General features: G+C 45.7%; 1 protein-coding gene and 1 pseudogene across 3 annotated transcripts in view; one reads left to right on the forward strand and one right to left on the reverse strand.

Annotated features, from left to right (window-relative positions):
* The window catches only part of LOC310712383 (interferon-inducible GTPase 5-like), a 323,482-nt gene that overhangs the window by 244,229 nt on the left and 51,489 nt on the right, over positions 1-27,764 (reverse strand). The gene's annotated exons all lie outside the window — the stretch shown is intronic.
* LOC310712395 (interferon-inducible GTPase 5-like) overlaps positions 1-27,764 on the forward strand; it is a 195,324-nt pseudogene that overhangs the window by 157,722 nt on the left and 9,838 nt on the right. Inside the window, exons 3-4 of the transcript XR_014530096.1 lie at positions 19,692-19,826; positions 20,751-20,869. The product of XR_014530096.1 is annotated as an interferon-inducible GTPase 5-like (transcript). The remainder of the gene's footprint in view (positions 1-19,691; positions 19,827-20,750; positions 20,870-27,764) is intronic.

Here is a 27,764-nt window from a genome sequence, read left to right on the forward strand (position 1 = left end):
TACTTAAGACAAAAGGGTTAAGTACTGGACTATCAAAATTCAAGAGGTTGCCAAGTTTCAAATCTTAACATGCCAAATTCTTTTCACAGGTAAATATCAAAGCACTCCCACTGACTTCTCACATGAAATAATTTTCCCTTTAAACAGGATATGTGAACCCCCACTAACAAAGTGTTTGTCCCTTCTTTTCTCCCACATCAACTTTCTTTCTTTTCTGTGAAACAAGTCTGAATCCCTGCTGTATTAGTGACTTCCATCTCTTTGTGGCTTTGACACTTTTTTTAGGTTACAAATAATCTGTTTTCATTTATTAAAATCAGTTCTTCCATTATATATATGAAATTAATTGAAGCACAACCAAGCACTGTTTGTGGAATGGTATTTGTTTACCTTTTTGCCTGAGCATTTCTTATTAATTCTGTCATTTTGGCTAGTGCAAGGTACTTGCACAACTTTAAATTGCCATTCATTTTTTCTTGGTATTAACTCATTTCCCAGTATTTCGTTATTAACATTACAGCTGATGTTGTCACATCAAGAAACACTCTTTTATTTTCATTTGGGATGTTAGAATGCCAAAACAGATTACTTCAGCTTACTTTAGGTTTCTTATTAATTGTGTGTCTTAGCATTTATTTATTTTTGGTTCCTCATAGGTCATTTTGTGTGTGTGTGTGTGTGTGTGTGTGTGTGTTCTTTTATCAGAGAGCACATGGTGAATTTTAAGGTTTTTCCCCATTGTTTTCCCATTTTTTCAGTCCAGTAGTAATCTGTGTGGTTTTTTATAATATCTTTGTATTATTTAATAATAATTCTTTTCTAAATCTGATGTCTTTATGTCAAGTCTGTTTTCATCTGACTGGTAATCTAATGTTTTGCTTTCTTTTTTATTTTTTAACCTTTGTTGTATTTTTTACAGTTCTCTTTCTATACATGTGGAGTAATTTTTTATTTAATAATATGAAAAACAACAACAAAAACTAAGTGAAGGAAAGCAAACAAACTTAGCAGATAATAACAGTAATTATATGAAAATGTGATAATAATATTAAAATGAGTAAAATGCTTAACGTGCTAAGATAACTCAAGGAGATTGGGGGGGGGGCTTTTGCCCCTTCCTTTTCTAACTCTGTCTTTTAAGTCCCTAAAAACCCTGCCCCCTTACAGGATGTCACATCTACAGATGTGTTACTACAGACCTATGATGAAAAAGCTTCGCCACCACCTGCAGCAACAACAGACACCAAAGTTTTCAAAGTGCCCACAGCTATCTCTTTCAAAGGATATAGACTGATGGGGGAGTGGGGCTGACAAAGGGGGGAGGAGTTGAATTGCAAGGACATTTTCTCACTTTTGAACCTTAAGACTGTGCTCCAGGATTGAGAAGATCACAATTGTCTCAAGATATGCAACTGAAATTTAATTAGTTTGTTTTGTATTATGTGTTATTACGTAGGAATGTTGAAATGTGTCTGACAGTGTGTTATTTCCACAAGGGGGGATATTTTTGTGTGTAATTGTTTTTATGTTTAATGTCTTATTCCTTACACCCCAGTGGAGGATTCTCATACATTTTATGCATTCTAATAGACCAGGCTATTGTGTAGTCCAATGTTTAGATTGTCCCACCTGGCACTATGCCAACCTTCCCTACCCATTTTAAAATGTGCTAAAACTCGCTTTACCAAGGAGAAGCTTCTAAGATACATGAAGGTGGGTATGCTTTGGTTTAGCAGGAATGATCCCTTATAGAGTTAAATTGACTTATTTGGACAAGTGCCCTTTTAAAGAATGGTTTTCTTTTAACAGTTTGTTTTGATAAGTTGAGAACCATGGGCATATATAAATTCAAATTGGACTCAGTTTGAATTGGGCAAGTGTATCCAGGCTGCAGTTAGCTTTTGGTCCTTTAAGAGCAAGTGAGCAACTTTCCTCCAGTGCAAGACCAACACCAATAAAATAATGCAATCCCATAGAAAGGCTAAAGGCAAAGGCATCTCTCTCATGAGCTGTTCAAACCTGTGCCAGCTGTGGTGAGTGCCAGGCAACATGGTTAAATGAAAGCCCCGAGGGGATTCAACAGGATGTGTTGCTGTACCACTATGCCAGTGTGAGACCACAGAAGAGCTAGCTTGACACCTGAGAAACACACAAAAATGCCAGAGGACAAAACAAACTGCATCTTTCACTCAGTAGTGGACCTTCCTGCTAAATGTAAAGCATAGCCACTATTGAGGAGATGTTTCTCCCAAGAGCTAGAATGCCACAAGTAATTTAGTAACAAAATGCAACATATGTTATTTTTAGATGACATATTTAAACAAAGGCATCCATTTACAACATACGATGTTATTATTTGTGGGGCAAATTTTTTAAAGAAAAATTCTAGCCCCAAAGGGGGGATAATGTGATAGGAATTTTATGGTCTTGGATATATGGCAATGTTCATAACCCCACATACATAGATCAACACAGGAAGGCCAACCTGGAACCATTTTGATTCCTAAACTGACCAAATGTTTTCTCTACAAGGTCAAAATGGAAATGCCTCCCCATTGTCTATTCCTTCACAAATCCTGTCTTAATCTCTGTTTGAATAAGGGAGTGAGCCTTATCATTACAAAAGAATGGCCAGGCTCCCAAGGAAATCCAATCAAGTAACCTGCCAGACAGGAAATAAAGAAGGACAAGAGAAAAACAACATTTAAATTTCTGTGATGTAGATGGGATGTATCTGAGGGGTGGTCTTAGGTTACACCCCTTCTGTCATGTATGCATAATGTTTCTGGGGGTGGTCTTGATCTAGAAGATGGAAATTTCAAAAGTCTTTATAAGCCCTTGCACAGCATTTTTGTGGGTCCTCTGCCCTTCCTTCGAGTGAGGGGAGCACCCTGTTGCAACAGATCAATAAAGATCAAGCTTTCTAGCTGCTTTGCTTCTGAGAGAGAGAGAGAGAAAGAGAGAGAGAGATTTGAATAAACCTTTCCAAGATTAAGCGGGGTAAATAAGTAATCAGCAAGAGAGGATTTATTGCTCTGTTGCTGAGCAATACATGACTGCACCAGTTTATTTATTTTTTGATCATATCTCAGAGTCCGAAAGACCCATAGTGTTAGCAGCATTCTGCCATAGGGAATTTTATTAGCGCCCGTCATCTCTGAACTCTTACTGCAGTACAGGGTGTCAAAAGATTTCAGATTAAAATTGCCACTGCTGGCACTCAGAGTGTGGGACAAGAGATTCCCGCTGCAGACACTTCTCTGTTGGCTTTGCAGATGCAGATGCTACTTGCCTGCCTGGTCTGCAAGGAAACTGTGTTGGGGGATGTGTGTGGAAAGAGCTCCAGCTCCCAAGGCTGCAGAAGCTGGAGGACCATCTGGGGGAAGGGAAGGGGAGTCTCCCTGTGTGAGGCTGTAGAAACCCTTGAAGGGATAATGCCTGAGGGCCCTGCATGATGTCCCCTAAGGCTGAGGGTGTCAGATAAGACACAGGCTTTGCTGTCAGTCTAGGATCACTCTGAGGAGATTTTGGTGTCCTTCCTGCCTGCCTCCCCATTGTCTATTCCTTCACAAATCCTGTCTTAATCTCTGTTTCAATAAGGGTGTGAGCCTTATCATTACAAAAGAATGGCCAGGCTCCCAAGGAAATCCAAACAAGTATATGGCAATGTTCATAACCCCACATACATAGATTAAGACAGGAAGGCCAACCTGGAACCATTTTGATTCCTAAACTGACCAAATGTTTTCTCTACAAGGTCAAAATGGAAATGTCTCCCCATTGTCTATTCCTTCACAAATCCTGTCTTAATCTCTGAATAAGGGTGTGAGCCTTATCATTACAAAAGAATGGTCAGGCTCCCAAGGAAATCCAATCAAGTAACCTGCCCAACAGGAAATAAACAAGGACAAGAGAAAAAAACATTTAAATTTCTGTGATGTAGATGGGATGTATCTGAGGGGTGGTCTTAGGTTACACCCCTTCTGTGATGTATGCATAATGTTTCTGGGGGTGGTCTTGATCTAGAGGATGAAAATTTCAAAAGTCTTTATAAGCCCTTGCACAGCATTTTTGTGGGTCCTCCGCCTTTCCTGTGAGTGAGGGGAGCACCCTGTTGCAACAGATCAATAAAGATCAAGCTTACTAGCTGCTTTGCTTCTCAACATTCTCTGGTTGGCTTCTGTTATTCTCTCCTGCCAATAGGGAACCTATGTAAGGACTCCATATGGGCTCTTGGATACTCCATAAGGGAAAAGGGCATATTTTTATTTACAACAGTTTCCAGAACTTTGACCATCTTGGTCGCCCTCCTCTGAGAATGGAAAAGCATCATAAGGCATGTTATATTGGTTCACATGCTCAGACCTGTCAGGTTTCATTGTCAAGGTCCATGAACTGGCAATGTCCATAAACTCACAGATAGGCTGTGCCTTGCTGTATCTGTGCACTGAAGATCAGCAGTCATGACAGTGTATCACCGGTTTTGATCTTGAAATGACATACATACTTCAGATGGGAGACCCCAAACAGAGACTGAAAACCCCCATGCAGTTTAAAATCACCAAGGTACTTTGAGCTTATCTCTGACAAAAGCCTAATAAGCTAGTACAGGCACATATTTCTTACTAAATGCTCTACTGCTGATTATTTGCAACTTTTTATCCTGCATAACCTTGAAAGGGGAAAGTAGCTTTGGGTTTTTATTATATTGTAGCAGAAATTACATGCTGTTTACAAGTTTTCCTCTCCCCCTCCCCTGCCCAGCACATAGTTCTGCTCTCTGAGAAAACAAAAGCTATATGGAGTCGCTATAGATCCTCCTCCTTGTAAATCATTTCTTGGACTGTGCTGGGTCATGACAGAGAGCAAAAGCTAGCAGTGTGAGGCTCACACTTCATCAAAACTCAGGAGGAATATGATGATATGATACATAATTTATAAATTATGTAATTTGTAATTAAACAAATTACATAATTTATAAATAAAAGCACCACTGACCCAACAGATTTCTTTCATCGCTTCCATTCCTGTTCATCTAGAATTGACCTCTTCTGTATTCATCTTCCACACCCATTTTTAAAATTATATTACAGTGGTACCTCAGGTTAAGAACTTAATTCGTTCTGGAGGTCTGTTCTTAACCTGAAACTGTTCTTAACCTGAAGCACCACTTCAGCTAATGGGGCTTCCTGCTGCCACTGCACCGCCGCTGCACGATTTCTGTTCTCATCCTGAAGCAAAGTTCTTAATCCAAGGTAATATTTCTGGGTTAGCGGAGTCTGTAACATGAAGCGTCTGTAACCTGAGGTACCACTGTATTAATACTAATACTCCAGAGGGAGTCCGTTCCACTGTCAAAGAGCTCTCGCTCTCAGAAAGTTCTTCCTCGTGTTTAGTCAGAATCTCTTTCCTTGTAGCTTGAAGCTGTTTGTCCAGGTCCGACCATCTGGAGCAGGAGAAAGGAAGCTTGCACCGCACTCCATATGGCAGCCCTTGAGATATCTGAAGATGGCTATCATATCTCAGAGTCCAAAAGTCCCATAGTGATAGGCGAATTCTGCCACTGGGAGTTTTACTAGTGGAAACAGTTTCTGAACTCTTATCGCAAAACACTGTGTACACACTGTGTACAATACACTCAGATTAAAATTGCCACTAGTGGCACTGTGGGCTGGATAGGAAAAGGCGAATTCTGCCACTGGGAGTTTTATTAGCGCAAACAGTTTCTGAACTCTTATCACAATACACTGTGTCTAAAAGTTCAGATTAAAATTGCCACTACTGGCACTGTGGGCTGGATAGGAAAAGATCTTGCTGCAGCCGCTTCTCAGCTGGCTTTGCAGATTCAGCTGCTTCCTGCCTGCCCGGTCTGCAGGGGGTGGGGAAGAGCAACAGCTCCCCAGGCTGCAGGAAGCTGGAGGAGAAGCTGGAGGAATGGAAGGCGAGCCTCTCTGCGTATGGCTGTAGAAACCATGGAGTGTAGCAGCGCCCTGATCCCTTGCATCATCTCCTTCTCAGGTTGAGGATGGCGGATGAGACAAAGGCTTTGCTGTCCATCTAGGAACACTCTGTGGGGAGTTTGGTGTCCTGCCGGCCTGCCCGGTCTGCAAAGCCAGCTTCTTGCTCTAACATCACTCTGCACCCTGCAGAATATTAGAACTTTTCTGGAAAAGAAACGATTTCCTCTAAGACGCCCTAAACCCCCACAGCTTTAAAGCCCTTCCACTTTATGCAGCCTATCAATGTAACAATGCAAAAGTCAACAAGGAAGCCATCAAGGAATAATATTTCTATGCTGCCTTTCAGCTCTAAAAGGAGCCCCACCTAATTAATTCTGACTCTTTCTTTCTTTGCTCACTTTCCCATATCTCAACCATTCCTGCTATGTATTCAGCAGTGAACGGTTGCTTGAAAGGACAACAAACAAATATACAGTGAGTGGAACCTTGGTTCTTGAACTTAATCCATTCCGGGTGTGTGTTCGATTCCCAAAACCATTCAAAAACCAAGGTGTTGCATCCGATTGGCTGCAGGAGCCTCCTACACTCAAGCAGAAGCCATGTCAGACATTCAACGTCTGAAAAATATTTGCAAAGCATTGCAGCCATTTCAGGAGCTTAGGCAGGAAAACAGAGAGGCAGATGAAGCTGAACAGGAATTTCAACAGCATTTGTTGAAGCTATTTACTTAAGATGTTGTAATAACTATAATGTTGCCTGCACCCCAATTTCTGTTCAGTAAGAGATTCCTGGGGTTCCAGTGCTTACCCAGAACATGGTTTCCTTTGAATGCTCAATAGAGTTAAAAACTAATGTGAGTAGTTTGAACTGGGCCTTGAACTGAACTGGCAACCGATCCAGCTGTTTTAAAAGAGGAGTTAGATGCAGAAGGCATTAACTGCTGCAATATTTCTGTTCTTGTTTAGGTGTGATAATTCTCAGAGAAGAGCAGCCGTGGCTCGTAAGAGCAGCAAACAAGACACATTAGCTCAAATGAATCAGCCATCTGGCAAACGTACCCTTGATATCACCATCGTAGGGGACTCAGGTGTTGGCAAATCATCCCTGGTCAATGCCCTGCGAAATATGGCAGACGATGAGGGTGGTGCAGCTGCGGTCGATGTGATAAAAGGTACTAGGGAACCAACGGGGTACTTGTACCCCCAATATCCAGATGTAACCCTTTGGGATCTACCAGCTCAAGCCAAACTTTATTCAATTACATATCTTCAACTCAATATGAAAGCAAACATGTTTAATGTTTCTTTTTTCTGTGCTATTGTGGCTGTACCCTTATAGAAGGATGCATAGACCAGTGTTTCCCAACCGGTGTTCCGCGGCACACTACTGTGCCGTGAGACATCGGCTGGTGTGCCGTGGGAGGGAGGCGGGCGAGAGGCGGCGGCGGCGAGGATCCGGCGGGGGTGGGGGGAGCGGGGGCCGTCGCGCGCAACCGAACTCACTTGGCGCGCTGCCGGCTTGTCCTCCTTCAACCCGGGTCGGGCCAGGCCTGCTCACGTCCCCGGATCCCCTAGCAGCAGCCGCACGCTCTCCAAAAGCGCAACGCTGCGCGCAACCGCTCGGCCAGCTGGTGCTCTGCGACTCCGCCCTTTCCCCTCCCAGCGCCGGAGGGTTCGCGCGACCGCAGCTGTTCCCTTTCGCAGCGCGCGGGAAACAATTCCAGGCCGATTGCCTTGTGCCGAAAAGCACCGCCTCTCCTTCCAGCTCAGGCCCGGGCCGCCGGCTCCCCGAATGACGTCACGGGGGCGGGGCTTTAATGGTGGTGTGCCGCGAGATTTTTTTCCGGTAAACAGGTGTGCCGTTGCCCAAAAACGTTTGGGAAACACTGGCATAGACCATACCTGCCCTCACCTTCCCCTTAATAGCAGTATTGTGGGGAGAAGGATTATCATCAGAATCATGGGATGGGGAGGGAAAGTTTCAAACTCTCCTTGGCCTGCAAATCCCTTCTGGGCTGTTGAGCTGACTGGGGAAGCGCTGAGAGTGCAGAAAAGGAAGCTGGGCAGCAGAAAGTAACAGTTAGAAATCGAGAAATTGTAGAATTCGAGCTTGCATTTCCCCCCTGAACAAAGCAAAACTGTCACACTGCCCACTCTCCTCTCCCCCTTTTACTTCAAAAATGCTTTCCTGACACTAATGCAGCAGCCCCTCTATTCTCCCTGGGTTTGAGGGTCATCTCTCAAAGGGAGACATTCTGGGTTAGGTGGCCGGGGAGAGTCGCCTGCAACACAGCGGCTGGAAATTGTTTTAAAACATAGTTAAAAGTTCGAGATTCATAAAGTTAAGGACTTGCAACCACTTTGAACTTTTTGTTATGGCATTCCTTAAAACATGAGTCTCGCTTCTTCATTCAGTCTGAGGATAGTACAGCCTACAGACAATCTAGGGTATGAGGGATTTTGTGAGCTTGGGTTTTGCATGTGTGGTTTTGCTGTTTTGGTTAAAACACACTGGAACATAATGGTCAGGCCCACTGCAGCAGCTCAGGAAGATGCATGGCTGGTTCTTGACACTTTATTGGCTAGACAAACGCCGACAGCAGCTCCCACAGGGCGCCTTCAACATGGAAAGCGCTGCTGCTCACTCCTCTTCAAGCCCCTCCTGGTACTGAAGGAAGGTGAGGACAGGTGACCTCACCTAGGCCCCAAGTCACCCCCCACCAAAGCAGGCTCAAAGCTTCTCAGAGCTTTTCAAAATCATTTTTCTCAGCAGCTAAAAGGCATTAGCTAAGCATCAGAAACATTCCGCTTGCTGTAACTAAAAAGATTGCAACAAAGGCAGGGAACACAGTCCATTGTTTCTCAGGCCTTTCTGATGCCTTCTGGCCTTGCTAAAGAACCACATTGCAACTTACTTTCTGTCCGGGAACCATGCCAGAACAAGAGTTTGAAACATATCTGAGCACTCTGAAACCCCTTTCCTGGGAAGAGTCCAATAGTCCCAAGACAGCTTTCTGTTCATGCTCAGAGGACTCCTGAGGGAGGAGAAAGGAGGAGGGAACTGGAAAGCGGTATATATGCTTGTGCACATGACTGTGAACTTCGTCCATGCTTTTTGTGACTTATCACACTTGCTCCTTCTACCAGTTCATGGATGGTAGAAATAAAAGCTTTTTCTCCGAAACTATTCCTTGAGTGTCTGTTGACTCCCACTTCCCTTTCCCAGGCGCAATATTTTTCCCACCCGAGGACAAAGCCTCATAAGGCTACAGTACTAGGAGATGGCGGAGCAGGGGAAGGTGAGGAGTCAACTGGCCCACCCCTTGGCTGAACAGTTTCTTCTTCCTCCACCTCATCCTGCCCTAACTCTTCTTCTTCTTCCTCCTCCTCCTTCTGGTCTGGCTCCCAGCCCCATAAACCAGTGGCTCCCTTTCCTGGGTCAGCCTCCTGGCCCCCTTTCTCCGCCACATTCACAGTCCCCAACATCTATTATCTGAAGCAGGGTCAACCCAAGACGTTTTGTTGCTGGAGGTGAAGGACAAGATGGCCGCTGCCCCTCCCTCCATTCCATGGGCAGAAACCAACTGGATCAGCCACTGAATGACTTCATTTTTTTTATATAATATTTTTTATTACATTTTTTCCAGATACAGATACAAAGAAATAACAGAAAAGAAAAAAAGAAAGAGAAAAAGAAAGAAAGAATCATCTTTCCAAAACGTTTTTCCTTAACCAACCGGACTTCCCCACGTCTCCCTCACCATGCGTTCTTTACAATAAAATTTTCAGCAAATTATGACCTTGTTTCATGCGTTCTTTTGTTCTCTCAAATAATTATTTTTTAAGTTTAAAATACTTATTATCAGTTCACTCTGAAAACAAATGTGGTATTATTTTAAACATTAGTCCTTTCATTAATATAACTTAAATTCCCATAGCATCAAATCTCATTGCAGAAGCTAGATTTCCCAAATCATGCAAGTTCTTAACATTCATATAACTTATAAAATTTTTGTAAGTAATCCTTAAATTTTTTCCAAACCTCCTCCATTGTTTCTTCTCCCAAATCTCGGATTCTGCCAGTCATTTCAGCCAGTTCCATATAGTCCATCAATTGCGTCTGCCACTCTTCCAGTGTGGGTAAATCTTGTGTCTTCCAATATTTTGCGATGAGGATTCTTGCTGCTGTCGTTGCATACATAAAGAAAATTCTGTCCTTCTTTAACACCTTCTGGCCGACTATGTCCAGGAGAAAGGCCTCTGGTTTCTTGGGAAAGGTGTACTTAAACACCTTTTTTAACTCATTATAAATCATTTCCCAGAAGGCCTTCACTTTTGGACAGGTCCACCAGAGGTGAAAGAATGTCCCTTCAGCCTCCTTACATTTCCAACATTTATTATCAGACAAATGATATATCTTGGCAAGCTTGACTGGGGTCATGTACCACCTATATATCATTTTTATAATATTCTCTTTCAAGGCACAGCCACTGAATGACTTCAGAACACGGGCAATGGAGCCCTGTCCTCTCCTCACATGAGGGAAATGGCCGTAGGGGACTTAGGCAGTCTGTTTCCAAAGGGGTAGCCATGTCGGTTTGTTGAAGCCAAAACAGCAAAAGCAGACCCTCCAAGTATCCGTATTTTCCAGGGATGTCCCTGATTTAGAGAAGCCGCCCTGGTTTCTGATTTGATCCCGGAATGCTCTGCTTTTCCTTAGGATGTCCCTATTTTCATTGGAGAAATGTTGGAGGGTATGGAGTTATCTGACCCACGAGCCTTCTGAAGGGAATCCTGTAGAGCAGGGGTGGCTAACTCACAAGACACTGCGATCTACTCACAGAGTTAAAAACTGGCATTGATCTACCCCCCTTTTTTGGGGGGGGGGTTCAGGTTAAAGATGCTGAGCTTCTTTTAGGAAGAAGGAAGGCCCGTTTTGGGGGGGTTGAGGTCAAAGTTGATGAGCTTATTTGAGGGGAGCTAGTGATCTACTAGTGATCTACCACAGACGGCCAGTGATCTACTGGTAGATCACGATCTACATGTTGGACGTGCCTGCTGTGTAATGTTTTATTATGTTTTTATATTTGTTGCTAGCTGCCCAGTGTGGCTGGGGCAACCCAGTAAAATGTGTGGGGCTAAAAATAGTAAAATTATCATTATGGAATAGGACGTGCCTGTTTTCACCGGAGAAATGAAAAGGGTCTCACGGCATCTTAAAAGACGAGACTGGCTAGCAGGGATCCTCAAGAGGAACGGTTAGGGATAGCCGCCACCACTGGGCTGCCTCCAATAGGCACACTATCAGCATCTGCTACCTGAGGCAGCTGCTTCACACTGGCTAATAGCAGAGCTGGCCCTGTTGGGCTAGACCAAGAAAATGGCAACACCTGGTGACCGAACATGGAACAAGCCTTCCTGAAGATAAAATAGAGGTTGGGTGGCTTTGTGGAGCCCCCTGCTCAAGCAGCCACTCCTTCAAATTTCATCATGCTGGGGGTAGCACTAACATTGATCTATGGGCCTGATCTATCCAGACCTAAATGGATTTGTGTGAAGGCCAGGGCTGAAGAGTTAGGGAGTGAATGCCACATGAAATGCCATTCCCTCACTCAAACAGGTTGCATTATTTTGACCCACCACAATGAAACAAATGGTTGAAACTCCCCATTGTCAACCACAAATAGAGTGGTAAATTGTGGGTGGGGTGGTTTAGTTCTGTGCTAACCCCACAGTATAGTAGTATTTCACCTCAGCCTTCCCAAAGCAAGTAATGCTTCAGAGGTTTTGGACTACAACTCCCATCAGCTCTAGCCAGCATGGCCAATGAAGCCCAAAACATCTGGAAGGCATCAGTTTGAGGAAGGCTGTAGGGAACTTCCAGGTGTCCTTTTTATTGAGCATTCATATCTGAGCTCATATCGGGGGGATTATACATGATCCCACTTTCAATACCCTTTGCATCTGCAAATGTTTTGGGATGGTCATTCTGCTTCATTTGCAATAGGCACCAACTCCTTGTTTCCTGCTAAAGCCCAGCAACTTTGTCGTAACACAAATGTTCATGGGTGGGTGGGTGTTGCTCACTTTTGTCACACTACAGAGCAAGAGTAACCAAGTGACATTGGGGAAGTGTTGCAAAACTTTTAATAGAGGGGAATTGTATGTGGATGGCCCAGTATAACCCCCCCATGCATTATTATTGTGTGAATGACATGTTGCAGAATACACCCACAAAATACACCAGTCTGGAGGGGAGTCAAGACAATTCACAATATTTCTCATGGAAAACTGAAAGCTGATTAGTTAGGGTGGCCACATTTCAAAAGGAGAAAATCCAAACACAAAAGTGTAGGGTTTTTTCTCCCCCGCAAAAGCTACACTACCAATATGGGCTGCCATACATCTGGTTTTTCTCGACATTTCTAAAATAATTAGAGTGATCATGTGAAAGCAGTGTTGATTATAACACAAATCTCATGGCAGTATCAAGGAGATTAATTTAACCAATTAGTTTATTCCATGAAAACTTATACAGCATTTGAATCTAATAAAACCTCAAAGCGGTTTGCAAAAAGATGAAACAATAAAACCAGGAAAAAATTACAGTCGTGCTTTAAGATATGCAAGAGTTAAAATACTAGAACAGATTAAAATTACCTCAACTTTCTATTTCACAAATGTGGAGGCTCCTGTCTAGCTAAATGCCCTCCTTCAGTTTGAGTGTGTATGCGGGAAAGAAAATTCTGAAATAGATTTGCATGGTAATTGTGACAGAAAAAAGCAAATGCAGCATATATATATATATATAGATAGATAGATAGATAGAGAGAGAGACAGAGAGAGAGAGAGAGAGAGAATGCTGCAGCCTGCATAAATTACAACTTGAGACCATCCCTGCAAGCAGGTTCACATAGGTCACTAGTTTTTTCTAGTCTGACATCATATACAGAGCAATTCATTAGTGGACTGAAAGAAGTATGAATAGGAAAAAGTTCATTTGTCCCAAAGTCTCCTTTCAGTATTGGTCATAATTCTTATACATTGGATAGAGATACTAATTTTAAAAAGTAACTGAAAGGGTATTATGCTGGCATTCAGATTATTTCACTTAGAGTTTTTTTTTTTTAAATGAGAAGCCTAAGATCTATGGAATTTTTAAAATAAAAAACCTGATCATCTAATTATTATTATTTTAATGTCTTTTGGTGGTGGTTGTTTTAAAAATGGAAACGTATAATTCACCAGAACCCTCTGGGTGTCATCAGCAGCACCCGATATGCAAGGATAAAGTGCCTAAAGGTCATGGGAGCTGGAGTTGGCAAACAATAAAACACCCCTTTTCAGTGAAGTTAACTCTTTACTCAAAAAAAACCGAACAGCGCGGGCCAAGTGAACACAGCAACTCTTCCTAGTACCTCTTGCCCCAATGAAGCAGTTGCAAGGACTGAAGTGTTAGAATTCCTGCTCCATGATTGCAGTCATGGGATTGTTGTCTATCACATGACAGTGTATGTTTTGACTCCACAAAGTGGGAAGTGACGGAAACAGGATGTTTGTGTTACTGTGTTCCATGAAGTGCGACTATTGTCCTTTGTTCTTTTTCTCTTTGCTGTCTGATGCTAGAGAGAGAGGGAGCCATGTTGCAGTGCTCCATGTGTGTTTATATGTAAATAAAGCAAATTAGCCAAAATGCTGAGTTGCTGAGGTCTGTTACGCAAGCTGCGAAGACTCTACGGATCCCTAAGTGTGCCAATGTCTGTTGGCATCAGTCACTGTGATGTTTGGGCTGAATAAAGCTTTTGAAGCTCCCAAAAGATCGACCAGGAGGGAGAGAACATGCCAGTTGGGTATGTGTCTCTGCCAGGGTCCTACTCAAGTGTAGGACAAGCTCCTGCCATGAAGGTCCCCACCTTCCCCCACTCTCTAAGACTCCTTCTTCCCCACAACGGGAGAGTTACCAGCCTGAAGGTGCAGAAGGGGGGGTCTGGTCAAAAAGAAGAAGGGGTTTCGGACAGTTTTTTAAAGTATTTTTTAAGAGTCTTGTTCTGTGAAATATGCCTCCTTTGATCAGGCTGTAAACCGTATGCGCAGGTTCAGCAGGGGCGCGCTCTTGGCTAAGTGCGACATTGAGTCGCCTTTCCGTCTCCTGCCAATTCACCCTGAGGAATTTCTATGGCTAGGTTTTAGATTTGAGGGGGCTTATTCCATAGACAAATCTATGCCGATAGGGTGCTCAGTAGCTTGTGCAGCCTTTGAGTCATTTAGTGCAATTCTGGACTGGGCTCTTCGCTTTAGAACTGGTTCTGAAGGGGTGACCCATTACCTTGATAACTCTTCCCCCCCCCCATCATTAGTAATAGCCCTGATTGCACTTCTCCTTTAGAGGCTTTCACCTCCCTGGCTGAGGAGCTTGGGGTACCTTTGGTGGCGGACAAAACAGAGGGTCCAGTTTTGACCATGAATTGGACGCAATTGCCTACCAGCAGCACTTAAAAATTAATTCTGCAACTTCTTCCCCTCAAGAAGGTCACCCTTGGCCAGGGTAAATTCACGCTTCGGTCACCTCAACTTTGCATGCTGGGTAGTGTCCCCTAGCCACCCCTTTTGTGGGTGATTGGCTAAGCTGTCAGCGGGACTGCGCACTCCACAACATTGAGTGCACCTCTCCAAAGTGGTCAAGTCAAACCTGAAGGTTGGGTTAAAGTTCATGGAAAAGTACAATGGCATTTGCGGGCTGAAGAGTTCAGGAATCACCAGATATGCTTCTGGACCGACAATCAAACAGTTGGCAGTGTCCTGTCTAAACAATTATCGCACTCTCCTAGAGTGGCAAATCTGTCCCAGACATCTATTTCTCTACCAAATTTACCTCTGGGGTTAACAAGGGCATCACGGATGCCCAGGCGCAGCAAATTGCCACAGCCATTCCGGGAGCACCTTTGGAGCCTTGGGAACGTGATGTCCTGAAGGGAGTATTAGCTTCCATGCTTAGAGCTTCCATGCTTAGAGCTTATAAAAAGGCTTGGGTGGTCTTTATGCAGTTTCAAGGCAAATTTATAAATTATTATTAACAACAACAACAACAACAACAACAACAACAACAACAACAACAATAAAGCTAGGCTTGACACACCTCAAGGCAAATTAAAAATCCTAGGCTTGACACACCTCCTACCAAGGCTGAAGCTCTGCAATCTTGGTACATTGGAGGGTGTTGGGTCGTGCAGCAGAGACTCTTAAACATCCAGTGGGCAGCAATCTCCTTTTCTGTAAGGTTGTTTAATCCAGAGACCCTGGTGTGGCCTTCTTAGTGTGAAGGGCACTGTAGAGCTGGCGCAGGCTGCAGCCTCCTAAAAGTGATGGTAGAAGGCCCTTAACTTATGACATTCTATGCCAATTCCAAAATAAATAAATAAATGTAGTATAATAATAATAATAATAATAATAATAATAATAATAATAATAATAAAATAAAAAATTAAGAAGTATCCGTTGGTCCGAGGACAAGGCCCGGTTATTTTCAGCTGCATACTCCATTGCCTTTGGCGCTATGCGCAGTGGCGAAGTGGATTGTAAGGCCTAACCAGATTCCGCTGCCTGGGGTTAGTTTGAGAGACCTGACCTTGTTCAGATCCCATTTAGTCCTGCATGTCCAATGTTCCAAAACCGATCAGCAGTAAAGGACACTAAACATTTCATGTATGTGAGACCAACCGTCTCAGGTCCATTCCTCAAACATTGGGATGGCTCCCGTCTTGCACGGCATCAGTCCACGCGCGTTATGCGAAGGGCGATTGCTGCCTGCGGTTTACCCTCAGCTGAATTTGCGGCTAACTCCTTTAGGATTGGGGCCACCACCACAGCAGTGCATTTGGGACTCTCAGCTGAAAGGATGAAGGACTTGGGGGCAGTGGAAGTCTGATGCCTTAAGGGAAGTCTGATGCATATAAGGGATATATTCGTAAGACCTTGTGATTGTTCACAGGATACCTGACCTGGCTTTGTTACCTTCTTTTGCTTTCAGGTGACGTTGTGGTGCACATTTGGAGTATAGGCCCTGCACCGTCCACTGGGATAGAAACCATGCCATTAACGGGGACCTAGGGTGCAGGAGCTATGAGGGCGCGCATCTGGATAATCGGGCACAGCATTGTGCATTGGGCCAGGGTCCGCGCCATCAATTCCGGTCTCGGGTTGCACCTTAACTACATCAATATATGTTGGATCTCTCGGAGGGGAATGCGCTGGGCCGAAATGTTGCCCGCAATTAGGGCCAGAGCGGCAGCGGAGGGGCCCCCAGATGCTTTTGTTAGCCAATTAGGCGAAAATGAGTTAGCTTACAGAAAGGCAGTCAACTTGATGTGGCATATCTTTAGTGACTTTGAGGAACTTAAGGCCTTTTACCCAAATGTCACTATTATTTTATTTGGACCTTGTTGATGGAGAGGCGGGTTTGGAGAGATTGCAGGTGCCTGATAGCCATAAAGAGGGCTAGGAAAGCCTTGGATCGGGCGGTGGTGCGTAGAGTGGCAGCCCTGGGTGGGAGGGTCATTGACTACCCGGGCATACGTTTCAACTGCGAGGCCCTCTACCGGCTTGATGGTGTGCATCTTTTGGATGCGGGAAATGATATTTGGCTGATGGATATCGCAAAGGGGACTTTCAGGCATGAGAGTATTGGCAGCGAGCGATTGCTCGTGTGGCGGTTAGGCATTGGTAAGAAGGGGTTAAGAGGATGGGGGGGGAGGAACGCCATCACCTCCCCCCAGTGAATAAAGGGTGGTCCGATAAAGGACTCCGGGGGGCGTGGCCCTGTCCGAAGCCTATGGAGGTGTCGGCCCAAGGTACCCCCCCAGCGGTGACCCGGGGGAGCTCCTAGTTGACGTGCCTCAGCAGGAGACTCCCCCTCTATGGTGTTAACCCTTCCTGTGTCTCCAGCAAATTGGCTGGAGCCGGATAGTTGATAGGACCAATGCCTAAGCCAATGCCTCTCATTCCTGAATTCAATAAAGTTGTGGTCTAATTTGCCCATTTAACCTTAAATTATGGTGTCTCGTGTCTTTATTTATCCTGGTGGGGGGCGGGAACTCGCCACGCAACCCCTGTTCTGTGCAACAGCATTCCTGCAGAGATACAACAGGAACCCATAATTTCTGGAAACAACAGGCTACCCATAATTTCAGGAAACAATTGAAGATGTGTTCATTCTGACAAGTTTTCCCAGGTGGATGAATAGGTTGCTTCCATGAGTGTCTATTTAGCATTGTTTGGAAACATATTTACTTACTTTCATGGGATGCTTCCACAGGCGATCCTTTGGGACTTCCCAGAAAAGGCAGCATCCCTGCTGGTAAAAAGGCTGCTTGGACTCTGGCCAGGAATGCGGGTTCGGCTATTTGTTGCGATCTTATCTCATCCTCGCTGGTTACCTTCGCAATCTTTTTTGCATTTAGTAGTGGGACGATCAGGAGGGAGAGGGTATAGACAGAGGGAGATAGCAGGACGAAGAAAAGCGCGAGAAACCTCGAAGCAAATCCTCCGAGAAGACGACTGAGCTTGGCTGCAAAAATTAGTTCATCAGCAGGTAAGGAGTTGAACTTTTCTCATGATTTCCGTTTCTTTTTGAGCTTGTTTGCGTTAAAGGAGACTATGAGCTATTTGCTTGGCAGAACAATTGTTGTTGCTGGTTTTTTTTTACCTTTTACTTTTTTATTTTTATCTTTTACCTTTTTTCCTTTTTATTGTTATTACATTAATTATATTATAGCTATTGTGATATTATATTATATTATAATATTATATTATATTATATTATATTATATTATATTATATTATATTATATTATATTATATTATATTATATTATATTATATTATATTATATTATATTATCAAGTGGCTTTTTCCTTTAAAAATGTTTAGGGGTATTCTCATTTGACCATCCAAAACCACCATTTTATAGTTCAGGTCAGGGAAAATAAATACAACAAATGGACAGAAGTACAAAGAACATGCATTACCTCATATTACACAGCTCACAGTAACTTCCACATTGGCATGAGGTTGTGTGCACTAACATCTTCCTGATTCCTTTCTGGGAAAGAAAGAAAGCTGCCATCGGGAGGTGGTAACAACAAAATGTTTAGGGGTACGTGTACCCCTGCGTCCCCCGCAAAGGACTGATCGTATCGTATTGTAGACAATAATATTACCAGCAATGATGTTCTAGAAGGCTGCCCCTTCTTTCCCGCGGCAAAGGGAATAGATAACATGCCACAAGTAGCTAGTGCTACTTTTAGAGTTTTAAGTAGCTGCCCTGAAGCCAATGCAACCGGTCTCCCTTTCGCGTGTTAATTCAATATATCCCTCTGCAGAGCCCCCCCCCCCTTGATGGGTATTTTTTCCTGAAAGAAAGCAGCAGGACCACAGCTGTGCCCCAGCACTTGCTGACGTGCAAAAATGGTATCTGTGAGCTACTTCTGATTAGAGAAACTGCATGGCAAGGGTTCAAGGCAGGGCAGAAGATGCTGAAGGTTCTCTCTGTTCTGGGTTGGTGCTGCCTGATGAGCCTGGATAGCTCAGTGGGTTAGACCATGGTGCTGATAACTCCAAGGTTGCAGGTTCGATCCCTGTATGGACCAGCTGCATATTCCTGCATTGGGGGTTGGACTAGATGATCCTCAGGGTCCCTTCCAACTCTACGGTGCTATGTTTCTACGACTTTCCCGAGTCACCCTCTCGGGGCTTTCTGTGTCCTTCCATGACTGTGGTATGAAATATGAAACTTCCCTTCTCCATGCACCTTAGTCCTGCTGCAAAATCGCCTCCCCATATCAATTCAGACAGACAGACAAAACCCCACTGTTAACACCCCACAGTTAAGTATCATGCAGTTATTTCCTCGGATGTCTTTAATTCTAAAATCGTTTTATGCTCTTTTTTTTCTTTAGCTGTATTTCATTTATTTATTTATTCATTATATGTATATAGCTTTCAGGACAAGATAATGTTGCTGATAATGTTGTCTTCAACTAACATCCACTCAGAGTAAACCTACTGAAATTAATGGACCTTAGGCATGGTTATTAATTTCAGTGAGTCTAAGCTGAGTAAAACCTAGTTGACAATAACCCGATGTGGATATTTCCCCAGTACCACACTTTAAGAATATTTCTGGGCTCTTTCTGCGTCACTTATTTCGACCCCCTGACTCCTTTTTTCACACACACACCCCGGTGACGTTTCTAAAAATATTCTTTTTATTGGTGACTTTTGTAAAAGTGACAGGGCCAGACTTGGCTAGAATATACTAGGGATATGCACAGTGCATTGGCTTATTTATTAATTAAGTGTATTATCCAAAGTTTTAGCCAAAAAAGGAATCTTTAGTGGGGTGTAAATGCTTCCTTTAGACACATCTCTTGTGGGATGAACAATTTGAATTAAAAAAAGATCCACACCTCACACAAATATGTTTTAAGGGTTATGTGTGAATGCATGCACATATAGATTTCTGAGAGATCGACAACAGGCACAATTCTTCCCTTTTTTTGAAATACTACCAACTGCTGCTCATACAACCAGGAGGGAAAGGGCATAAAAGAAAGGAAGGAAGAGAGTTGGAAGGTGAAAAGTGTTAAGAGACCTAGAAGGGGAGGGGAAGTTTTAAACTCTCTAGCAATCTTACATTTTCTTCGCCCGCATCTTCACTTTAGTATTTGCTTTTAGTAGTGCGAAGAACAGAAGATAGAGGGAATAAAAGAGAGAAAGGAAGAGAGTTTGAAGGAGAAAAGTGTTAAGAAACCTGGAAGCGAAACCTCCAAGGAGTGGACTGAGCTTTGATTCAAGAAATCGGACAGGCAGCAGGTGAGCAGCCAAATTTTCTCCTGGAACTATGATGATTTCCATTTCTTTTTGAGCTTGATTGCATTAAAGGAGACTCTGAGCTCCTTGCGGGGGGCGGGGGGGGGGGATGGCAGAATTCTTTATTATTACTATTTTTTGTGTTGGAGAAGGCTGCCCTTCTACAAAGGGAATAAATAACATGCCTTCACTGCTGAGCTAGTGCTATTATAAGAGCTTTAAGTAACTGCTCTGAAGCCAACATGGGTCTCCCTCTCAAACGATGCTGCGTGTTAATTTGACACATCCCTCTGCAGCTGCTATGAGGCTGCCCTCCTCCTCCTCCTCCTGGCACCTGTCTCTTTTCCTTTCCTTGGCACAATGGAGAGAGAAGCTCTTTGGAAGCTGTCACACCACATAGCTGTTGTGCTGTCCTTCATCTTTCTCTGTTCCTCTTCCCTATTTACTAAAAAGATTTGCAAATATCCTCTGGGACCAGCAGGGCTTCCTTTTTCCTGGACTCAACTCTGTCATATATATTTTGATGCACTTGGACAAAAATGTGTAGTTGGGAGCAGTGGTGTACCATGGGTTGGCGGTACCCGCAGAAAGGAGTCCTGGACCAGGAAACACTGGGATCAGCCCTTCCATGCCTGCCCCACCTGTCTCTGCCCCCCCCACATCTGCCCCACCCACTGTCACTCGCTAGTTCACCTGCCACCCCCCACAACCTTACCTTCACCTGGTTGTGCCCCTTCAAAATTTTGTGCCTGGGACAACCACCCCCTGACCCTCCCCACATTACATCAGTGGAGTGCATCTACCCTAGGCTTCCTGTCATGGAAATGCATCTCGGCCTGACTGAGAAAGACAAGGAATCAGGACTGCCCATCTGGATGTTTTTCACTGTGGTTGCCATGGGACTTGGACAATTGCTTTGTTTTTCAGTAAAACTCTGAACTAGTTCTTCTGCCACAAAGTCCAGAGAGGAGAGTGTGAGCAGCTGAAGTGAGAAGATAAACTATCCTATCATCAAACAACTGTTTGTCAAGGATTTTGAGGAACAAGTAAGTCTTATCAGAGGTCCTTCAAGGTCTTTCCCTCCCAGCCTGCTTTCCCGTTGCTCAGCTGGCAGCCTTGTGATCCTAATGATGTTTGATCTCCTGCTGCTCTTGACCTTTCCCCTAAGGTTTATAGCAGCATTGGGAACGAAATGACATGCTTCTGCAGCAGAGTTAGAAAACCTCCCTCTCTGTCTGCCTAGCAGTGGCAAGAGCCCATGGGGTTGCTGGCATGCACCCAGGGTCTGTGGTCCCTTGCAGAAGTGAGACACAGCAGAGACTTTAAGAAATATAGTTTATTCACCTATTTACCCTATTTTCAGTCTGCACATAGGGAGTCCAGATCTTACAGAATACTCTTTTCAAGAGGGATTTGTCCCCCCACAGTAGTGCAGCCACAGGGCATTTCTCCCAGCCAGCCTGCAGCCAGCCTGCCCAAGATGGATCCCAGTCTTTCTTCCTCCTTCTTCCTCCCAGCAACCCTGTGTCACGGTAAAATCTGGGTGCGTGAGTGCACAGCCACCCAGCTCGTCGGACAGAGTCCGCGGGTCCTTGCGGAGAAGAAAGGAGCTCAGCCGGACACAGGAGCAAAGTACAAAGATCCGAGTTTATTGCACAACAGGTTCAAAATGGCATTGAACCCCGAGTATGGGGTGACATGGACTTTTAAAGGTTCCCTCCGTGACCCAGAATACAGTGCAGGAAGTGTCATGAATACATTATGGAAAGGTCAAGTTTTGTGAATTACATCATGAATATATTACACACGTCATGAATAGATTAAGGAAGGGGTGGGATTGCATTCATTAACATTTTGGATGAGGGAGGGGGAATATGCAGAGCAAGAAATATACATAGATACACATTTATTGAGTACCGGTGGTGGCAAGACAATGGGTCAGAGATATGCATCGTCTGCCACTTCGTATTGCCCGGGGAAAGGGTTTGCCGAAGCGATCTGACAGGATTAAGAAGTTCCTGTGTACGTGACCTGCCGCTTGGGGAATTATGGCAGTAGGGGTAGCATCATGGAGTCCAAGGGGAGCTGAGTTGAACGACACCAAAAGTGAGGAAATTGGAGTTACGGTCGATTTTATATCAATTTCTAAAGATTTCAATGGTTTCCAGCCTATTCCGTACTGTAGGGCAAAGGCAGAAACAGAACGGATACATTTTGACAGGCGGAAGCAGAATGGATACATTGTAACAGGATTTTGACAGTTTTACGAGGTCTCTGGTTTCGGATCCATTGTTCTCGCAGTGGGGGGCCGTCAGCAGCTTGTCAGGAATGAAATGAGGCGTGCAGTAGCTTCGTGAGCTAGCTCCTGCAGGATGAATGCATGGCTGTGATTGGCTAAAGCGCGGCCATAGGAATAAGCGGGAAAGCAGGGATACACGGTCTACTCGTTCTAAGTATGGAGCGCAGATAGGCATAGGAAAAATAGGGAATATATGTATTTTCGAGCTTATCTCGCTCAGAAAGGGTCTGGGAAAGTGTGGTGCTTGTGCAACGGTGAAGGGGTTTTGAGGGTGGGTGTGCAGTGGCACCCTCGAGGTCATCGCCTCGGACAGTCAAAAAAGAAGGGGGGAATTGGCACCCCCCCCCTCGGTCCGTATCAGTCCCCCATTCGGAGATAGATTTGCATTAAAGTTCTGTAAGAACTTGCAAATCCTTTCTCCGCACTATTGGAGCACTATATTTCGGTGATCTCATATTCCCCTTCCCCCAAATGCCTCATTTGTACGTATTCTGGGAAAGTGGGAGCATGTCGGGAGTGGGAATAGGCTCGAAGAGGGAAGGAGTTAGGAGAAGCAGAATGACGGAGGAAAGAGCAGCAAGGGGTAATACAATGCATAGTGCAACACAGGATGGAGACGCAAAGGAAAATAGTTAAAATGATGAACAACACGACTTTCAATAATTGTCTGAGCCACCCCAGCTTGGGCAACCATCCCCATAAGTCCACATCGGATAGCCCCTCATGCTGGATATCGTGGAGCTTCCCTACTAGTTCATGAATGTTATTTAAATGTCCAGTTATATTCAAGGTCTGGTCAGTCACATATGTACAGCACTCTGTGCCTATTAATGCGCAGGTGCCTCCTTGGCTGGACAAGAGGAAGTCTGTCGCGATTCTCGTCTGTAGGCTCAATTGTCTTACCTCGGATAGTTCCGACATGAGAGAGTCTGTGATCTGAGTCGCCTCCTGCATGAACTTAAGGAGGATGTCGGTGAGTCGGAGAATATCCACATGATTTGAACCGGCACCATAGGCGGGGAAAAGCGCCCGGCCTACGGTTTCTCCATTTGCAGCGACATCTGACAGATCTGACAGCTCCTTCTGTTCCCTCTTATTTCTTTGTCTCCCGGGGGGAAGGTGTGGGACTATCCTAATTCCGGGAACGATGTAGCCGACGAAGCAGGATCCAGACATGTGTGGGCTTACCCATGTATATGCGCGATGTCCACATACCCAGAATAAGCGGCTAAGGTAAGACTCCATTCTGCCTGAAGCAAAAGTCTGCAGCAGTGTGGAGTCCGTGGGTTGGGGCCTCCAGTCCAAGGGGTGTCCAACGACAGCGGCCCAGGCGGTGGTGAGGTTAGGGAAAGTCCGAAGACCCCTAGTGTTGGTGACGGTGACTAGTCCAGTGGGTAGGATCTCGAGAGTGGAGGTACATGTGCTGGACCCAATGAAGGTTCCTTCCCCAGAGAAGCTGCGGCAAAGGGGTCCCTTTGTAGGGCCTGTGAGGTAGAGATACTGATGTGTTAAGTTGAGTGCAGTTAGGTTCCAGGAGGTGACGTTTCCAGAACGGAATTGCTCAAGGGTCACTGGTACCGGAACCAGTGGAAGGCTTTGCTGTAGGTGACTGGGCGCGTGAGCACAGATCCAACAGTCAGAGTAGGGTGCTTCCTTTGCGACCTGGCTGAGGAGTTTGATATAGGAGTTTTGTTCCCAGGAAGAGAGGAGGTCCTCTCCCGGGAGTGTGGGGTCAGTGCCGAATTGTCGGGGTGCTGTACCGACTGGGTGGAGTGGGTCAGTGGTGTTTAGTAGCCGCCTGTCCCTGGCAATTCCGCCGCATCTCAGGGGTCCGGCATGGTCCCAGGTGGGAGGGCGTGAAGGGTGTATGGGGTGATGCCATCCTTCGAGATATTCTGCCCCTTTCCACTCCCGAGTGACCCCAAGGTTCCATAAGCAACAGAACCGCCGCAGGCAGAGTCCCTGGAGTTGAGGCTTCCGGGTTTCCGGGGTAGAGAGGAGACACTGGAAGCCGAAAATCAAGTTTCCAGAGGGGTGGTTGGTATCCGTGTAAGCGTGAGAGGCCCCTCCTATCTCGACTTCGGTCCAGTTCGGGTTTTGCGTGGTCTCCCCATCTTTGTAAAGGAGATAAGTTCCGTTATGGCAAGTCAGGCGGTAAGAAGAATGGTCTATAGTGAGGGCGGCAGACCCGATACGGCGTAGGTCCTTGTTCCGGATGAAAAGTTCCCAGTACTCGTCACTGGTGAGCCGGGGTACTAGGGAATGGCGTAGTAGGGTCCGAGACTCAGGAAGGCAGAAGTCAAAGTCCCCCATTCGGTCAGGGTTAGACCTTCCCCCTGTCTCGACCTCGTGATAGTCCAAGAAGTGATAGTCCGTTCGCAATCCTGTGCAGTGGTCCGATAAGGTAAACATGGTCCTGGATAAGGTGAAGAGAAGAAGGGCGGCGCAGGCAAGACCCATGGCTGGTGTGCGTATAGGGAAAGATATAGTTTGTAACTGTCAAATGCGCATCTGTCAAACAGAAGTGTCAAATGAAGCGGTGGTGTAGGGAGCGAAGCTGTCAGATGAAGCAGTGGTGTAGGGAGCTGTCAAACGAAGCTGTCAGGTGAAGCGGTGGTGCAGGGAGCTGTCAAACGAAGCTGTCAGGTGAAGCGGTGGTGCAGGGAGCTGTCAAACGAAGCTGTCAGGTGAAGCGGTGGTGCAGGGAGCTGTCAAACGAAGCTGTCAGGTGAAGCGGTGGTGCAGGGAGCTGTCAGACGGAACTGTCGGAGCGTTTGAAGCGAAGCTTAATAGCGTCGGTGTCGGGGACGACCTCGGACGTCCAGTTGGATGTCGTGGTGTCAGGTCCGGTCTGTTGAGCCCGATCGTGGCCCCGATCTGCTGGTCCGGTCTGTTGAGCCCGATCGTGGCCCCGATCTGCTGGTCCGGTCTGTTCCTCGTCGTCGATGTAGGTGTCCGGTGTGGGAGGTGGGGTTGTATAGGTGTAATCTTCTCCGGAGTCCCCTGGCGTTTCCTGGGGTGGTGGTGACCCTTTGCACCTCGTGTGGTGTAGCCAGGCGCTCTTTTCTCCTACCTTCACGGCCGTCGGAGAGGTCAGTAGTACTTGGTAAGGGCCTTCCCACACAGGTTGAAGGGGTAGTCTCGGATATGCTTTGACGACGATCCAATCGCCTGGATGGAAGGAGTGGGCTTGGACGTCGATGGGTAGATTTTGCCCCTCGATGGCCGCGTATTTGTGAAGACGCTGTAGTTGTGTCTGGAGCTGAACAATATAATTAGTAAGTTCTGTTTCCCCCAGCTCTAGTTCGGAGAGGGGGTATGAAGCGTTGTATACGGGAGAAGGTCTCCCGAACAAAAGTTCAAAAGGGGAGAGTTTCAAACGTTCAGTTGGGGCGCTGCGTATGTTGTGAAGGACTAGTGGGAGTGCGTTCACCCATTTCAGCCCAGTGATTTTACATAGTTTTCCCAGCTGTGTTTTTATTTCCTGGTTCATGCGTTCTACCTGGCCAGAGGACTGTGGGTGGTACGGTGTGTGGAGGTCCCACTTGATTTGGAGAGCTCTGGCCACTAGTTGCACTACTTCAGCAGTAAAGTGAGTTCCCCTATCGCTGTCTAAGCGGCGGGGCATTCCGTATCGAGGAATAATGTCCTGTAAGAGGGCCCTAGCGACTACCGATGCGGTGGCTTTTCGGCAGGGGAATCCCTCCACCCAAGAGGAGAATTGGTCCACTATAATCAGAGCGTGTTTAAAACCTTGGCATTGGGGTAGGTCAATGAAGTCAAGCTGTAGGCTCTCAAAGGGGACAAAGGCCCATGGTCTAGCTCCTGGTGGTTTTCTAGGTTCGCGCTTAGGATTAAACTGGTGGCAGGTAATGCAATTCTTTGATGCTGCTGCAGCGGCGGCAGCTATTCCTGGAGCATACCAAGATCTAATTACGTGTTCCATTAACCTCCCCTTTCCCCAATGTGTCCGTTGGTGAAGAACCCTCACTAATTTTGGAGTCCAGGCCTTTGGAAGGACAGTTCTGCCATCGGGGAGGGTCCAGATACCATTATGTTCCGTGGCTCCTAGGGATTCCCACATAGCTTTTTCATCCTCTGGGGCAGACTTGTAAATTTGAGCTAGGTCTAGGTCGGCAGGGAGTTGTAGGGCTTGAAATTCAGATTCGTCATTAGGGATGCGAAGGGCGGCTAGCTGGGCAGCTTTGTCGGCTCGTCTATTACCTCTGGAGACTGGGTCTTTGCCTTTAGTGTGTGCTTTGCAATGAACAACCGCTATTGCGCTAGGTAAGTGGATTGACATGAGGAGTCTTTCTACTAGTGCTGCATGTGAAATTTGGGATCCGGCTGCAGTTAAGAAGCCTCTCTGGAGCCAAATTTGTCCGGTTGTATGTACTAGCCCAAAGCAGTATTTACTGTCCGTATATATGGTTACCTTTTTGCTCTCGGCAATCTCACAGGCACGTATGAGGGCAATTAGTTCGGCCGCTTGGGCACTGTATTGTGAGTTGATTGGGTTTGATTCTAGCACTTCGAAGTCAGAAACTACTGCATACCCAGTCTTCCTAATCCCGTCAATGACCTTTGAGCTGCCGTCCGTGTAGAGTATGAGGTCGGGATTCTCTAAAGGAAGGTGGTCTAGGTCTTCCCGGGGTTTCTCAGCCTGGCGGACTATGGTGGCACAGTCGTGGTGCGGGGTGCCGTCATCCGGGAGGGGTAATAAGGTGGCTGGATTTAGGGAATTTACTCGCTTAATGGTGACATTAGATGGGGTCAGTAGGAGGGCTTCGTATCGGTTGAGGCGGGAATTTGAAAAGTGGTGGCATCCTCTTAGGGTAAGGAGGGTTGAGACCGAGTGAGGTACATGAATGGTGATTTCGTGGCCCAAAACTGTTTCTTGAGCTTTCTCGAGGAGGATTGCGGCAGCGGCAATGGCTCTTAGGCAACTGACTGCCCCCTTCGCGGTGTTATCCAGTTGCAAGCTGTAATAGGCTACTGGTCTTTCTTGATCCCGGAATGGTTGGGTTAGGACACCGGAGGCTACCCCCATTTGCTCATGGATGAACAGGTTAAAGGGGATGCGGTAGTCGGGTAGTCCTAGGGCAGGGGCAGACCTTAATTCCCGTTTTAGTCTTTCAAACGCTTTATAGGCTTCCTCTTCCCAGACCAGTGCATCCGGGTGGTCCTGGCGGGTCATGATAGTTAAAGGCTTGGTGATTTCGCTGTAGCCTGCAATCCACGCTCGGCAAAAGCCGGCCATCCCGAGGAAGCCGCGTAACTGCCGTTTAGTTTTTGGGAGTGGAATTTTAGTGACGGCTTCTATCCTGTCGGTGGCTAAGCTTCGGGTGCCTATTCCTAAGATGTGCCCGAGATACTTCACCTCTTGTTTGCAATACTGAAGCTTTTTAGGGGACACTTTATGTCCCTTCTTCGCTAATTCTGACAGGAGGTGCTTCGTGTCGATTTTACATGCCTCCTCACTAGTAGAACACAATAAGAGGTCGTCCACATAGAGAAGGAGGGCGGAGTTAGCAGGTAAACGTATATCTTCTAAATCTTGATGTAGCACCGCGGAGAAAATTGCGGGCGACTCTACATAACCTTGGGGCAGCCTCGTCCACGTTAATTGGCTGGGTCCCCAG

The sequence above is a fragment of the Podarcis liolepis genome, assembly GCF_965112155.1.
Source record: "Podarcis liolepis genome assembly, chromosome: 7".
NCBI lineage: Eukaryota > Metazoa > Chordata > Lepidosauria > Squamata > Lacertidae > Podarcis > Podarcis liolepis.